The sequence below is a fragment of the Sus scrofa genome, chromosome X, assembly GCF_000003025.6.
Source record: "Sus scrofa isolate TJ Tabasco breed Duroc chromosome X, Sscrofa11.1, whole genome shotgun sequence".
Lineage (NCBI taxonomy): Eukaryota > Metazoa > Chordata > Mammalia > Artiodactyla > Suidae > Sus > Sus scrofa.
In genome coordinates, this window is record NC_010461.5 from 107,508,178 (window position 1) to 107,522,821 (window position 14,644).

Sequence of the window (14,644 nt, forward strand, 5' to 3'; positions counted from 1 at the left end):
GGCGCTTAGATGCACAGACATGAATACGCATGTACACACACCTTCCCACACCTACACCTGCCCACATACAAGGCCCCAATGCACACACACTTCCCATGCATCACAACCTTACACAACTTAACCACATCACATATGCACACACCATACACAGAGCCCTTGTACACGCCACATAGTTCACACAAATAATCAGAAATACTTCCTTCACTGGAAGCCACTCATTTTTTAAAAAGTTAACTCAAGTTCTTTTCAGAGTCTGTATTTAGTCATTTGGCTCCAAGTGCAAGACCTTATATTTGCTGCTGCATTTCTGGTCAGGTGACACCTGTCCCCCTACATAGGCCAGTGGTACATCACTGCCTGCACCAGCTCTATTTCTTGTACAAGAGCAGCTCATATATGTGAAATACCTCCCCGATGCTGGGCCCTAGTTTCAGTCCTTTCCATATATGATCTCCTTTAATTCACACAACATCACTTTGAAATAAGTAATCAGTCTTTGGGTGCAGTTTTCTGACCAGGTAAGAACTCATTTGCTGCACCCCCTCCCCCCAATCCCCGAGAAATGCTGTGCAATATGAAAGGTAACTCTGTGGGTAAATCTTGATATTCTGTAAGGTTATAATTGCCCCTGGTGCCTCCCTTCAAATGCCTTCCAGAAATCCTCAGAAGTCAGAGGTTGGCAGGGGGCATAGCTGGCCAATGACTAGGAAGAGTGGGAGAAGTATTTTCCCTCACCCCCCCCCCCATCCACTTCTTGTTCAGGAGATGGCTGGTATGTCAGGGCAATCTTTTGAGGGTGGCAGTGGGCAATCGGTGACCATATGAAGACATCTGGGAGAGGCATCATTGAGATCTGGGAAGAATGGGGACCCAGAAAGGTCTTCTTTCCCAGGGAAAGGGACAGCACGATTGACCCACTTGAAATTCTCTCCCCAGTTCACTCCTGGCATTGGATTTAGCCTCAGACAATTGGACTTCTGTAAAGCAGCCAAAACTCTAAAGCTGAAGGGACCCTAGGGCCCACTTTACATACAAATTTGATCTTTTCTTGGAGATGGGACCCGATCGATTTGCTGAGGCCAGGCCTGGTTGGGCTGCACAGGATTATTTCCCATATTTGAGTTCAGTGTTATCCTCCCTATTTTAAAGATGGGGCAAGTTTGCCAACGAGATACCCCACTCCCCTGGTCATGGCATCAGACTAGCACATCCATCTACCAATGGCAGGACTTCCCAGAGTTCCTTTGAAAATCATCTGTTTGCACCTCGAAAGCCATTTCTTCATAGGAAGAAAAGTGACACTCTAGAGCTTAGGTTCCTAGGTTAGGCCATTTTATCCACCATGAGGATAAAATGCAGAATCTGTGCGATGAAAACTGGCAGAAAACAATACTCTTACAAGTGTACCTCAGCCTCCAGCAGCAGAGCTGACATTTGTCAAGCTTAAATATCAAATGACAGAAAGCATATTGGGCCTTGATAGAGCAGGACACCAGGTCCCTGAGGGTGATGATGGCAATAGGAAGGCGATGTCATTCCTTTTCTCACACGGATCTACCAGGACACCCTAAATGTCCAACTGCAGTGGAATGGTTAAATAAACTATATGACTTATCCCCTTGTTAGACTAGGCTACATTCATAACGATAGTGTTTATGGAGTATATGTAGCAACATAGAAAATGGTATGATGGTAACTGTGTCACATTTGCATGTTTCAAAGACCGAAGAAAAGTCAGCAGCAAGGTCAAGTAAGGGATTCTATTAAGTTGGTGGGACAATAGTGTTTTTCTCTGTTTCCTGAAATCTCTCTCAAGTTTGTTCTTAAATTACTCTCCTAATTTAAAGAGGTTTTTAAAAGGCTAATGCAAGGCCTATAGTATACAAAGAGTTCAAACAATGATTACAGCCATCTAGAGTCCCACTACACATCATTTAATCTAAGGGATTTATTTCTTCAAAGTTTAGTTTACATGTGATGAGTAAATGAGGTCAGCTCAATGTGACCTTCCCAATGATCACCGAAATGTCCCCTAACACTGGGTGGCAAGAGGCAGGACTGTTTGGAATCCCCGATCTGCTTTTATAGTTTCGCTGTGAACAAGTTTCTTAGCCTCTTTTACAATGATTAAATAACATCCACATTTTAAAATGACCCATGATAATTATTATTTTCCAAACTATTTAATAATATTTATATTATTGTTGTTGTTCTCGTAGACAGCACTATATTAAGTGCCTTCTATGGCTCATGTATCAAAAGATGTGTTCTCTTCCTTCTCCAAATATTTACCGTGTCCCAGTCACTTAACACAAATGATCTCGTTTAACTTTTGTAACAATTCTTTGAGATCAGTATTAGCATCTTTATTTTAAAGACAGAACCTCAGAGAGGTTCAGGAACTCGCCATTGCCACACAGCTGCTGAGCAAGGATCACAGCGCTTTTTGAACTGATTTCAAAGCTTGAATGAGATTAAAAGAAACAACATTTGCAAAGCCTCCAGCACTGTGCTGATACAGAGCAGACATTTACTAGGTGGTCAGTACAATGCTGGTGATGTCCCCTTGCCTCGAATCCAAATTCTGGTCTTGATTACTTATAGATTCCTTTCTATGAGAAGGTGCACAACTCAACTGGAAGATACAACGCAAACACCACCTGTGTTATTGCTGGGGCTCTGAGTCACTAGGAAATGATTTCTATTTCCTTCTGGCAGTATCATTTGTTCTCACATGTATCAGCAGAAGTAGGTAGATGGTATGTTTGATGAGCCTTGGCAGCTACTGTCACGTCTCAGATACACTTCTTGAGAAACCACGCGGCTTTCTTGGGATAGGCACCTGCTACCCAGCAACTGGTAGGTCCCTGCGCTCAGGGATGCTTATTCAATGGCCAGGGTCTATCCCGAACCCCTGTTCTAGCTATTCTCTGTGGGCTATGGCTGGCTCTTAATTGTTACCCCCTCCCACTTTCCTCCTCAAATCAGGGGCTCCAGGACCTCCTGAAAAGCAGACAGGGGTAACAGTTGGAGAAGATTTCACATACCCAAATCCTCAGAGGGAATCACTAATAGATTATCTTGCATGGTGGAGTCTAGGGTCATGGGGGCAGCAGGCAGGATGACTAAGAGAGGTGAAGGAGAGGGAGGAATTGAAGGCATCATCCGGAGACTAGGAGCTCCTGCAGCCTGGCCTCTGAGAGCTTTTCCTGCCACGAATCTCAATACTTTTCTACTCTGTAGCCTCTTTATCCCTCCCTGGGACTATATGTACCCCCTCCCCTCAACTTCTCAACCTCCCCCCACCACTCCCTGCCCAAATGCAGCTTTAGCTTGTAGTGACTTGCTTCTGTCTCTAGAGGGAGGCAGTAGCATCAGGGAGGAAAGGGCACAGATTGGGGTCTTCTCTCACTTTAGCAAAGAGTAGATTTTATTTTCCTTTAACTGCAAACAGATAAATAACAACTCACTGGAACTGGATTCGAGGTGTTGCAAAGTATATCTCAGAGAAACATCATCTCTCCCCTCCTCTACCCCCCAGCCTTGGTGGCTGCTAGAAACAGGGCGGCTTATAGGAGCCCTCCCGCATTTCTGGGGTCGAGGTCAGAAAAACCAAAACCAAAACCGAAAACAAAAACAGGAGTCCCGGAGTTGGTTCAGCCAGGGAATATTCCTGCTGTCACTCTCTTGGGCACCCCGGCACATATTTAAGAGACAGGGTTGGGACTGGGTCTGAAGCGAGGGTTGGGGAGCTCAGGCCATAGTTGCAGTGGGAGGGGGTCTGGATGCTGCGCAGGTAGTTTGAAACTTTCCTGTACGGAGTATTACATCCGAAACCTTGGTCTCATTAACACTGCCAGGAGAAACTGCAGAGTGAGAATTGGACTTAGGGTCCAATTCTTCCGGGCTGCATTAGGCTGATCAAAACATCACCCTAAAAGAAGAGGGGCTATTTCAAGAGTGTCAGACACAGCAGTAATGAGGAAAATTGGCAGCTTAGTTTGGCTTCAGTCCGTGAACACCTCGGTTGATTCACTCCGGGCTCTATTTGGGGGCGGGGGGAGTAAAGCAAGAGAAGGAGTTAACCTTTTCTTGAACATTTGCTCTACATGTCAGGCGTCTGGCTGACCCTTTCCATATTTTACCTCCTTCAGTCATGTGAGCATTTCTAAGGCAGGTGTTAACATCGCCAATCTACAGATGAGAAAACTGAGGTTCAGAGAGATGAAGTAACCTTCCCAAGATCACACAGCAAGTAAGTGATGGAGCTGGGATACAAACTCAAAGCTGTCTCACTCCAAAGCTCCTCTGCCCCCGCGGAAAAGATGAAGGGCCTGATCTTTAAAGGGTTTTCCTCGCATTTTTCTTGGGAAAACTAAGATCTCTCTCTTCAGTAAAATTTGCATTTTGGTGCCCTGCCCGTACAGGTTCTTGTTTTTTAGGGTGAAAACAAGTGGATCTCTGTTTACATTTGTCCGTAAAGGGGGTTGTTAAGGTTTTCTACCTTTATAATTCCCCATATAATCCTCCTGTTAATGAACTCCAAAGAGAGAGAGACTTGTAGTGGGGATTTTAAGCTCCAAGGAAAGTGTGTGTGTGTGTGTGTGTGTGTGTGTGTGTGTGTGTACCCCATGGTGGTGGCAGAGTTGACAAGGGTCCTGGTAGCCCCTACTATCCCACTGTTTCTATGGACGGGGGCAGGGGGAGTAAGGATAGCCTTCTATTACACTAATTTAGAGCCTCTGGTCCAGAACCGCATCTTTGGAGCCACAACCCCGGAGCTTTTGGCTTCTTCGAAGTTGAAGTTTGCCCATTTCACAGGTAAGAGTATTGGGCTGGAGTAAACCAGGAAGTCTTCACGAAACCAGCTGGGACTTAACAACAGAATTTAGATGGCTGGTCCAGTGGCTCTGTGTGTCTGTCTGTGTGTGTGTGTGTGTGTGTGTGTGTGTGTGTGTGTGTGTGTGTGTGTCTTGGGATGGGAGACAGAGTCCTCACAGAAGCCACTGTGGGGAGGTGGTGGAAGTGGAACTGGTATATTCAAAGGAGAGTGAGGAGGTGTCAGACTGGCCCCCGCAGGAGCAAGAAAACCCAAGTGCCCGAGACCAGATGCTGGGAGACACCAAAGTCTGCATGAACTTCTTGTACAGAATGACTAAGGGGCTTCAACTAGTCTGAACCCTGTGTGACTTAGTCTGGCCTCTCTAGCACCTCCCCCCCCCAACCCCCGCCTCCATTTAAAAAAAGACTTTCTGGCTACATAGTAGTTTAGGCATTGCTTCCTGCCCACACAGGATAAGGTGGTGCTGACCCAGGCCCAGCTGGTTGGGTGGGGGGAGCTTTATGGATGTTCCAGCTGCTTCTCTTCTCTGCACACCAGGCTCATTTGTGCCAGTTGAAAGGGCACAATAATAACAGTAGCAATTTAAATCCTGCTTCTCCGCTTTCCCCCCTGAAAAGTGGTGAAGTGAGTCACCACTGTTGAATTGTCCCTCTCTATCCACCCCCTGACCTCTTTGCAGCAGTCTAGGCTGGCTCCCTGGGGGCTGAGCTGGAAGCCAGCTCTTCCAGCCGCCCTTTAGCTGTGCCAGAGCCAACCCCACCCCCCAACAAATGTGTTCCCCCAAAATGCGATGTATTGTTTTAATTTGAAATTGGCTGCTTGGAAGGCATTAGAGCAGCATGAGCCCCATTAGGTAAGCACAGTGCTCCCCCCGCCCCAAACATGAATAATACAAAATAAGGCCCATTCAGGAGGGTGGGGTGGGGGGGAGCTCTGCTTGTTTTTCTATGTGCAGTTTGATATGGAAATGGCTGGTCTGCTTGAAATTTACTACATACCAACTTCTGGTGGTAATGCCCTAAAAATGGGTCTGGGGGAAGCTGTGACTGGTTCTTTTACTCCATCCTGATCCCTCATCCCCATCCCCATCCATACCCAATTCCCCTGACCCTGTGGCTAGAAAATGCTCTTTCTCTGCTCTTTCTTTCAGCACCAGCTTAAGGAGAGCTCCCAGAACTGGAGCTGGTGAGGTGCTTATGAGCCTAGAGTAATTAAAGATTTTGAGGTGTCAACAAAGCAGGTAATTAGGTGGAGAAGATATCAACTGTCTGAGAGACAAAGAAAGTAATTACGCTGAGCACTCTTGGTGCTGTCAGTAAACCCAAAAGAAAGATTCGTTGGGAAATGATACTGTTTGATAGAGAACTGTAATGCCTAGCAGAAACGAAGGACTCTTGGTGAGGCCACCTGGTACAGAAGAAAAGATTCAGGGAGCTTGGCAAACCTGGGTTTCAGATACCAGTTCTGCCTGCTACTGGCTGTGTGACCTTGGAAAAGTTACTTAACTACTCTGAGTCTGATGTGTGATGTGCAAAATGGTGATAGTCATAGCTCCATCTTCATCATAGAGCCATGGGGAACTTCAGGAACTCATGCATGTAAGAGCACTGGCATGATGCCTGGTATACAATAAGTGCTTAATAAATGGTAACACTATTATCATGCTCACTATTATTAGTCTTACTATATACCAGGCATTCTCTACAGGAGCCCAGAGTTTAAAAGGAGAGAGAAATAATTGCAGTTACAAAGGATCCTGTCATGGGAAGTGTGGCGAGTGGACTACACTAGCTCAAAAGAGGGAGCCCTCAACTGGGAGGGAGGGGTACAGAAAAGCAGAGAAAGTTTTGTGACTCCTGAGTTGGTTTTTTTAAAAAAGGAGTTTGTCAGGAGGCCCAGGGGAAATGGGGTTCCAGGCAACTGTATCTGCCCACACAAAGCAAAGAGGTGTGAACAGTCAGGCCTTGAGCAAACAGTTGGGCTTTGCTGGGCACCAACTGGGATCTCCTGGGGGGAGGGGAGGATCAGTGACCAAGAATCTTTCCAGTTTACTCCCACCAGCCCCTGCACCGCGCCTTAGGCGCCCTACCTGGCCAATCACGTGCGGCGCCCTCCTCTTCTTTCCTCTAAGCAGTCAGGTAAGCTCACACCCTGCCCCAGCGGGCCTTGTGCACAGCAGAGGGTCGGTGAACCCAGGCGGACCCAGACCGGGCAGGGCAGGCCAGGGGGCGACTCTGCTCAGGTCTATCTCCTTCCTCGTCCCAGTCCTGATGCAAAGCCCCCTCCTCACCCCCAACCTCCAATCCAAAAAAAAAAAAAAAAAAAAAAAGAAAGAAAGAAAGAAAAAAAAAAAAAGAAAAAGAAAAAAGAAAAGCCACCAAGCACACAGTCACCTGGGTTCTTTAGACAACCCGGTGCTCACACACCACACCCATTAACTCACGCTGCGGACCCCCCTCCAAGACACACATAGTCTTCAGCCCTTCATCCTGGCATATACACTGGCCGCATGCATCCCCACCACACACACACACACACACACACACGAACATATCACACCCAAAGACACACACTGCACCCTTACACACACAAACCTTTGAACACACACACCTTTAAGTAAGCTCACATAAAAGACACCTTGCTCACAAACACACACACACACTACCCACCACAACAACCACCGCCCGTAAACCCACACTGACACAGCCCAGCTAAGGGTAAACACACACCAAATGAACATACACACACTAGCTTCAAAGGGCACACACACACAGACACACACTGCATATACAGCATGACCACAAACCCCGGCAGAAACATACATCGAACACACCCACATCCAGACCGCACCCACACAGTCACACTACAGTCGGGCAGAAACATACAACCTACAAGCATGCACACACAGCCCCTGCACAAACACACGCTCCACGTCCGGGCGCAAACCAAATGCACTTCACACCAAGCACTCGGACTAAAACGTGCAACATGCACACACCCCCTGCACCGAGCCACACACAGGCGAATCGCACTCGCGCGCGCGCACACACGCGTACATGCATACATACATACACATACAGCCCGCCCCCTCCTTCCCTCCGGGCGGAAGAGAAGGGGGCGCGGATGGGAGGAGGGGGAAGGAAGGAGGGGGGATGGGCGGCTGAGGCGCTGCGGGCACAGACGCTCTTTTCCCTTTGACCTGGAGTATTGCTCCCATTAACCCGCCTGTTCCCCATTCCCTGGCAAAGGGAGTAAGTGAGTGGGGTCCAGGCGGAACCCGGGAAAACTGGAAGGTCCGGGGAATCCGCGGCGGGCGGAGGGCACGTGAGCTCCGCTGGGACCCTGATTCTGCGTATGGTCGACCCTGCCCGAGGCTCCTCCCCTTAGCATCCTCCCCCAGACCCCTTCCCTGCCGCGACCTCTGGTCCCCGCAGGGGGTGGGGGAGGGGTGCTTCTTCCTCCCCCCCACCCGAGAGAATGAGCAACTGTTAGGGGTAGGAGGCTTTATTGGTTTGCAAGAAGTAAGGAGTTTAGATCTGCCGACAAGCTTTTCGCGAAACCTGTTCTCATCTAGTTTGAAGACGTCTCAATGGAGAGCTCCCTGTTTTGCAAAGCAACTAATCTTGACGGAAAGGGCAACGGCCATTAGAAGTCACTGACACCGCGCCGGACACATAGTAGGGCGTCTTAAATGTCCCTCCCTCCCCGCTTTTGTCACCAAATCTGGCAGGGCTCTCTGCAGCCCGGCACCAGCCCGCGACAGCTCTTAGGCACTCAGTGAGCTCTTTTTCTCAGCACACAAGCCCTCCGGAGAATGGCCGCCCTGGCCGGGGAGCCACCGGCGGCAGGGGGCGCTGGAGTCGCCGAGGGTGTTTTTGCACTTCTGGCCGCAGAGCCCCTACGGGAAGCTCTGAGATCCCTTCCCACTGCAGCGGGCTACCGGGGTCACTCCGGAACACTCTGCCGCCGGATTACCATCTGGCTCCTGTTCTCCGCCTGCCTCCTTTCTGTAGAGATGGACAGCTGGTGACGGCAAGGATGAGGACGAGGACTCCCGCCTGAGGCGGCGAGTTGTGTAAAGCGCCTCTCGGGGCAAAGCCCACAGGATTGGGAGTCGCTGTAGGTTCGAATCTCAGCTCTGCCGCTTCGCAGCTGACTATCTTGGCAGGTCACTGGCTTGGGTTGCAGGGTGGTTGTGAAGTTTAGAGGAAGCAACATACGTAAAGTGCTTATTCCAGTTAAGATTCCAAGGATGTGCATTTCCTTTTATTCCCTCTCCCTCACCCTCATCAAGAATAAAGATTGGGGAGTTTGGGGAAGCAGGGGATCAGAAGCTAGAAGGGAGCTATGACCACCGGGTAATGCCTCTAAGCCAGAAGATGGACAGAGGTTCAATTAACATTCAATTTCTTAAGTAGTGTGCTGTGTTTAAGAGAAATGCCTGCGCCGGTGATTTTAGTGATGCCACTCACTAGCCACAGGAAATTTCGGTTCCCAGCCCCAGTCCTTGTGGGGCTACAGCGAGGCCATCTGCCCATCACCTCACCCCTCAGAGGGACTTCCAGATTCCTTCCCACTCTCCCCACTCTCGCACTGCGTTCTTCTCCTTTCCAAGTTCCTACGTTATTTTTTTTTTTAAATTGTAGTTTAAAAACCCGTTGGATGCCAGGGACGTCTCCTTTTACCTCCTGTCTCGCCAGTGCCTAGCACAGTGCCAGCTACAGCACAGGCTGTATACATGCAGCAAAACGAGGCCCTGGTGAAATCCCTTGGAAACACTGAGACGTAAGGGCACCTAAGGAGTTATCTAGAGAGAGACTCAAATAGAAGCACCCCAGGCACTGTGGGGAGGGAGAGCAGTGGCTTTTGAAAAAGGGGCTCTTCCGTTACTCCTCAAAGCCCTCCAGCCCTGAGCCTCCCCGGAAGGGGTTTATCTCACTGCAGCTGAGGCTTCTGCAATCAATTAAGAAGAAAGCTTCTTTTTCTGGAGGGTAAAGGCCCTGGCCAGCGAGAGGGTGAGTCACTGTCTCAGAGGTGGGCAGCAGAGGTGGCACTAAAGTGGCAGTGAATTAGTCCAAGATGGCAAGGGGAGATTACTTGAGTGATGACGAGGAAGAAGATGAAGCAGAAGCCTTGACTGAGGCTGGGAGTAGTAAGTAGCAGAGTGTCTTTAGACATGAGTGCCTAACCCACCTCCCCACTCTCACCCCTCCACGTTGCAGAGGATAGCCTGGCAACTTCTTAGAGAAGGAAGTGGAGTGGAAACATTCTTTCTGGAGGAGGTTTGGGAGACCTGGGTTCTAATCTTGACTCTGACAACTTGCTGTATGACCTTGGGCAAGATGTTTTCCTTCCAGTCCTCAACACCAGAAGGAAGTTAAAGGGGCAGGGGGCTCTGTGCCAAGCCTGTGTTAAGTATTTTACCAATGTTACTTGACACACACTTCCCTGCAGTGCTATGGGGTGGACATTGATTTTCGTATTTTGCAGTTGAGAAAACTGAGGCTGAGTGATAGTCAGTCATCTACTTTCTCTCTAATATATCATGCAGTTTTTATGTATTTATGTTACCAAGGCAATCACTGTAACGTAAGCCAATAACCTGCCAGTCCTCTGCCTAAATTGGCTCCCTATGCACTCAGGTTCAAGTCACGTCTCCAGGCTGCCCCCAACGCCAAACAGTGTTGCTTTCAAGGCACTTGGCTACCTGGGTGGGTTTCTCTTTTGGTCTTCTGTGACACCCACCCACTCCCAGCTCAGATCCTTTCCCAGCATATCAGGGTAAGATTCCCCCATTAGAAAGCAAGCATCACCCAGAAAGATGAACCCCTGCATCAGTCCTTTATCACAAGGGTGGGGGAACCGGCAGCAGGAGGCTGGAGTGAGGAAGGGGAGTAGAACTGCCAGGGTCAGAAGGAGGGGCTGTAGAAACAAAAAAAAACAAACATGGGGGATGGGGGGAGAGAGAGAGGATGCCAGGGACAAATTGGACCAGGCTCAAACTGCCGCTCCCTCCCCGCCCCCAGTCTGGTGCTTTAGAACGCATAAAGGAGCAGCCCCAGCCCATTTTCAGCAGGAGGAGAGGGAAGATCCTCTCCTTCAAGGGAAGGGAAAACTGCCCTGAGCATTCAAATTACATTCCTGGGTCGGGTAAGATTGATTTAATTACTGTGGGGTGGGGGAGGGATGGGGCAGAGGAGTAGGGGAAGAAGGCACCTTCTTGGTGCTGGTGCTCAGGTAGTAGCTAAAGTGAGAAGAGCCACACCAATGCTGCTGCCAGAGCCAGAAGCTCTCTCTCCCTTTGCTAGTGAATGAGACACTTGCCACCGGGCTTCTGGATCATTTCCATTCTGATCCCTAAGAGCCACATCTCTGAGCCTTAGGGAAATAAGTCCAGGTCCTCCTGGGCTCCCCAGTACCTATGTGCTGGGGCACCTGCCCTCTATCCTTGTGCCTCCCCTTACCCCTTCCTTCTTCCTGGCCTTTGCCCAGGCTCTGCTCCCTCTTGTCCCCTCTTGCTGGGCTCACCCAGAGTCTCTGATACTCTTGATTCTCTTCTCCTGGTTCTTTTCCATTCCTGGCCCTCAGTATCAACAACACGCTCCCTTCATTCATTTACTTCATCCAGGAGAGGAGAAGATCCAACTGGGAGGGGGTGTAATTGTGTTTTTGAAATCTTCCCCACTTGAGATCATGTGTTTATAACCCCGTATTGCCCTTGGTGCGTCAGATGAGACTATTTAGTGCCTGTGAATAATATTTTTGCTTGGCTGAATAGTGATTTGAATATATGATTGTTGGGCTGCAGATTAGAAGAAGGCATTTTTGGAAGCAGTACTAGAAGGTAAGATGGTTTGGGCAGGTGTGAATGGCCTTGTGACTTCTCCAGGTGCCAAGAAGATAGACAAAGAAAGACGAAGACTATAGGTGTGTGTGTATGTGTGTATAGACTACAGGTGTGTGTGTGTAGACTATAGGTGTGTGTGTGTATATAGACTAGGGGTGTGTGTGTGTGTGTGTATAGAATATAGGTGTGGGGGGGATGCTGGGGGGGTTACTGAGACCACTCTCATCTAGATGGATAGAGGCCTTATGTTTGTTCTTGCTATTCCTTGAACTCTGAACAGAATGATCTTTTTGCCTGAGTGTGGGAGAGCAGGGGCCCTGGACAAGGTGGAAAGCAAAGGGCAGGGAGAGAGGGGCAGAGAGGGGAAGGAGCTTGTTCCCTGTGCACTCCTTGCATGCGGAGGGCCAACAAGAGATGCCTCCTGCCCTTCAATGCCATACCAGCCGGGGCAGAAGGGGAGTGAAGAGGGGCAGCCAAAGGTGTGCCGAGCTGGGTTTCAGGAGTTTGGGGCCTTCCCCTTGTCTCTGCCACTAATAAGCTCTGTGCCCTTTGCTAAGTTTCTTAGCCCTTTGAGCCTCCACTTCTGCCTTTCCATCACCTGTAAGGTGAGTGTGTGGCATGGCCAGAAGAAGAGAAATTCAAAGCCCTCAGAGGAAGAGACCCTTGGGCTGAGTCTTGAAGGAGAAATCAGCTTGGAATAAAGGGAGAGAAGACCGCGGGGGTGGGGGGGGGTGGGGTAATGATGAGAAACAGTGGGAGTAGCCCAGGGAATTTAGCAAACAGGTATGCGTAAGGCACTGAGCTGGTTGCTGCGAGGAAAATTGCTATGAATCAGCCCCTGCCCCAGCGCCGAAGCTTCAGAGAGTGTGGGGGAATCTAAGCGGCAGAGCTCAGCGCTCGCAGCGACTGCAGCTCGTCCCAGGACGGGTCGTGGTCGCGCCGCAGAACCGACCCGCGGGTCACGCAGCCTCTTATTCCCTGGCCGGACCAGGAGAGTCGCCAAGAGGTAGTGCAGGGGCAGGGCTCCAGGGGCCGGAGTGCAGCCCCTCGAGGGGCTGGAGTGGGAGGCGAGGGCTCGCCAAGCGGAGGGGCCCGACGTGAGGGAGGGAGGGAGGGAGAGGAAATCTGCCAGTGCCGAGCAGGGTGCCCAGCTTTTCGCGTTCAACGGCTCAAACGTGGAGCACAGCGGCAAGAAAGATTGCTTTTTCTTTTTCTTTTTTTTTTTTTTCTTTCGAATTCTCCGCAGGGGCGGGCAGCGAGAGTGTTTTATTTGCGCGCCGCGGGGCTTTGTTTAACTTTGCAGGTTCTGCGCGCTCTTGAGCCAGGTAAGGGCGGCACACGCGGGGCGCAAGCCAGTCTGACCGCGCTCTGGAGCGGCAACCTGTGGCCCGGGACAGCCCTTCCAGGGGCCTGCGCGAAGTCGCGACCGGCGGGCTCCCGTCCCTCTCCCCCTCACCCCGCTCCCCCGCCCTCCCTCGTCACCGAGCTCGGGGTCTTGGGGCGGGGGTCGACCGTCTGGCAGGAGCTCTATTAGAGAGGGAGAGGGAGACCGGCTTGCACCCCCCCACCCCCCACCCCTAGCGCCTAAAAGCCTGCAGAGGGGCAGGGATGCTCTCTTGTTCCACCTGTGGACTGCGGCAGCGTGGCCCTGGGGCCTGGACGTGGCCCCTTGTCCTGGACGTGGCCAAGTCCTGTAAAAGAATCAAGGACTCGGCAGCCCCAGGGCTGTGTCAATACCGTGTTCTTAAATAAACAGGATAATAATGAATTACACTGGTTGTGCTCTGGGGCTTGGAGATGCTCACAGACTTGCCCAAGACCACTCAGCTGCTTGATAATTAGGCAGACCTCCTGACTCCTGGTCTAGGGCTTTTTGTTTTTCACTGCGTCATAGCCAATACGGTGGTCTAATAATGAAGGAGGAAAGATACAGGTAGTTAGACAGACATTGGTAATTTAAAAAAAAAATACCGTTATTTTAATGTAGCTTTAAATACCCTGTCTATCATGAAAACTATCAGAAAAACATCTCCCACAGCCCCAATTCCCTATGACAGCCACTCAGGATTTTGAAAAAGAAAACTGCAGAAAATTGAATGCTTCTCGGGAGAGATACAATCAAAGGAAGAGAAGCAGGTGGGGGTGGGGGAACAAAGGTGGAAGAGAGGGAGCTTTCAGCACAGATTCGGAGAATAACTTTATTCTGAAGGTTTCCTTGGCAGATTTCTGTCCAGATAGTTTGGGGGAAGTGTCCCCACTGGTCTTTTTCCCTCTCATGCCCACTCTGTGGAAGCCCCAGCTGTGGTCTAGAGGGGCACATGCTTACTGACCCTCTTTTTAATTCGGAATCTCATTTCTCTCCTCCTCTCTGTTGTAGCAAATACAATGGAGGGGTCTATTTCTTTGTGTGGTGTGTGTGTGTGTGTGTGTGTGTGTAAATGCATATGTGAGAATGCATGAGGGTGTGCGTGTGTTTACGAGTGGGAATGTATGTGTCTGAAAGGGAATGTGCCTTCAAAGAGGGGAATTTGGGGGGACAGGGGAGCGGGGACGATGGGAAAGATGAATTGGGGTTCGCCGAGTGCAAGCTAAAAAACCTACTGCTGAATAAGGGTCTGCCCAGTGCCGGTGGCCCTGAAGAAACAGTCAGTTCTTAATATTCCTTAAGGAAACAAAGGGGAGGAAATATATTTAAATGAGGGCAGAGAAGGCTGATGTTAGACCCTTGGGCCTTTGTTGATAGTGCTTCAAACTGTTGACATTTGACCTCCAGCTAGGCTATAAGACTCCAAGAGCAGGAGCTGGGACTTTTCATTCCATAAGACTCCTCTCTCTCCTCCACCATCCCCAGCAAGGATAGCTTGCACACCGTGCTGAGGAAGACAAAGGTAGGGATTAAATCCCCTTTATGGGCCAGTTAACTTTTTTCTACATTTCAGAGCCTAACCTGATGC

The 14,644-nt window shown here is 49.9% G+C and overlaps 1 protein-coding gene across 7 annotated transcripts in view; it reads left to right on the plus strand.

The window, feature by feature from the left end:
* Positions 1–14,644, plus strand: part of ARHGAP36 (Rho GTPase activating protein 36) — a 169,196-nt gene that overhangs the window by 139,626 nt on the left and 14,926 nt on the right. The window contains exons 2-3 of one of the 7 annotated variants that reach the window (XM_021080174.1): positions 4,155–4,255; positions 4,738–4,821. The exons of 5 other annotated variants lie outside the window; for them this stretch is intronic. The gene's annotated coding sequence lies outside the window, so the exon portion shown is untranslated. The remainder of the gene's footprint in view (positions 1–4,154; positions 4,256–4,737; positions 4,822–14,644) is intronic. One more of the 7 variants, XM_021080175.1, reaches the window with a different exon arrangement.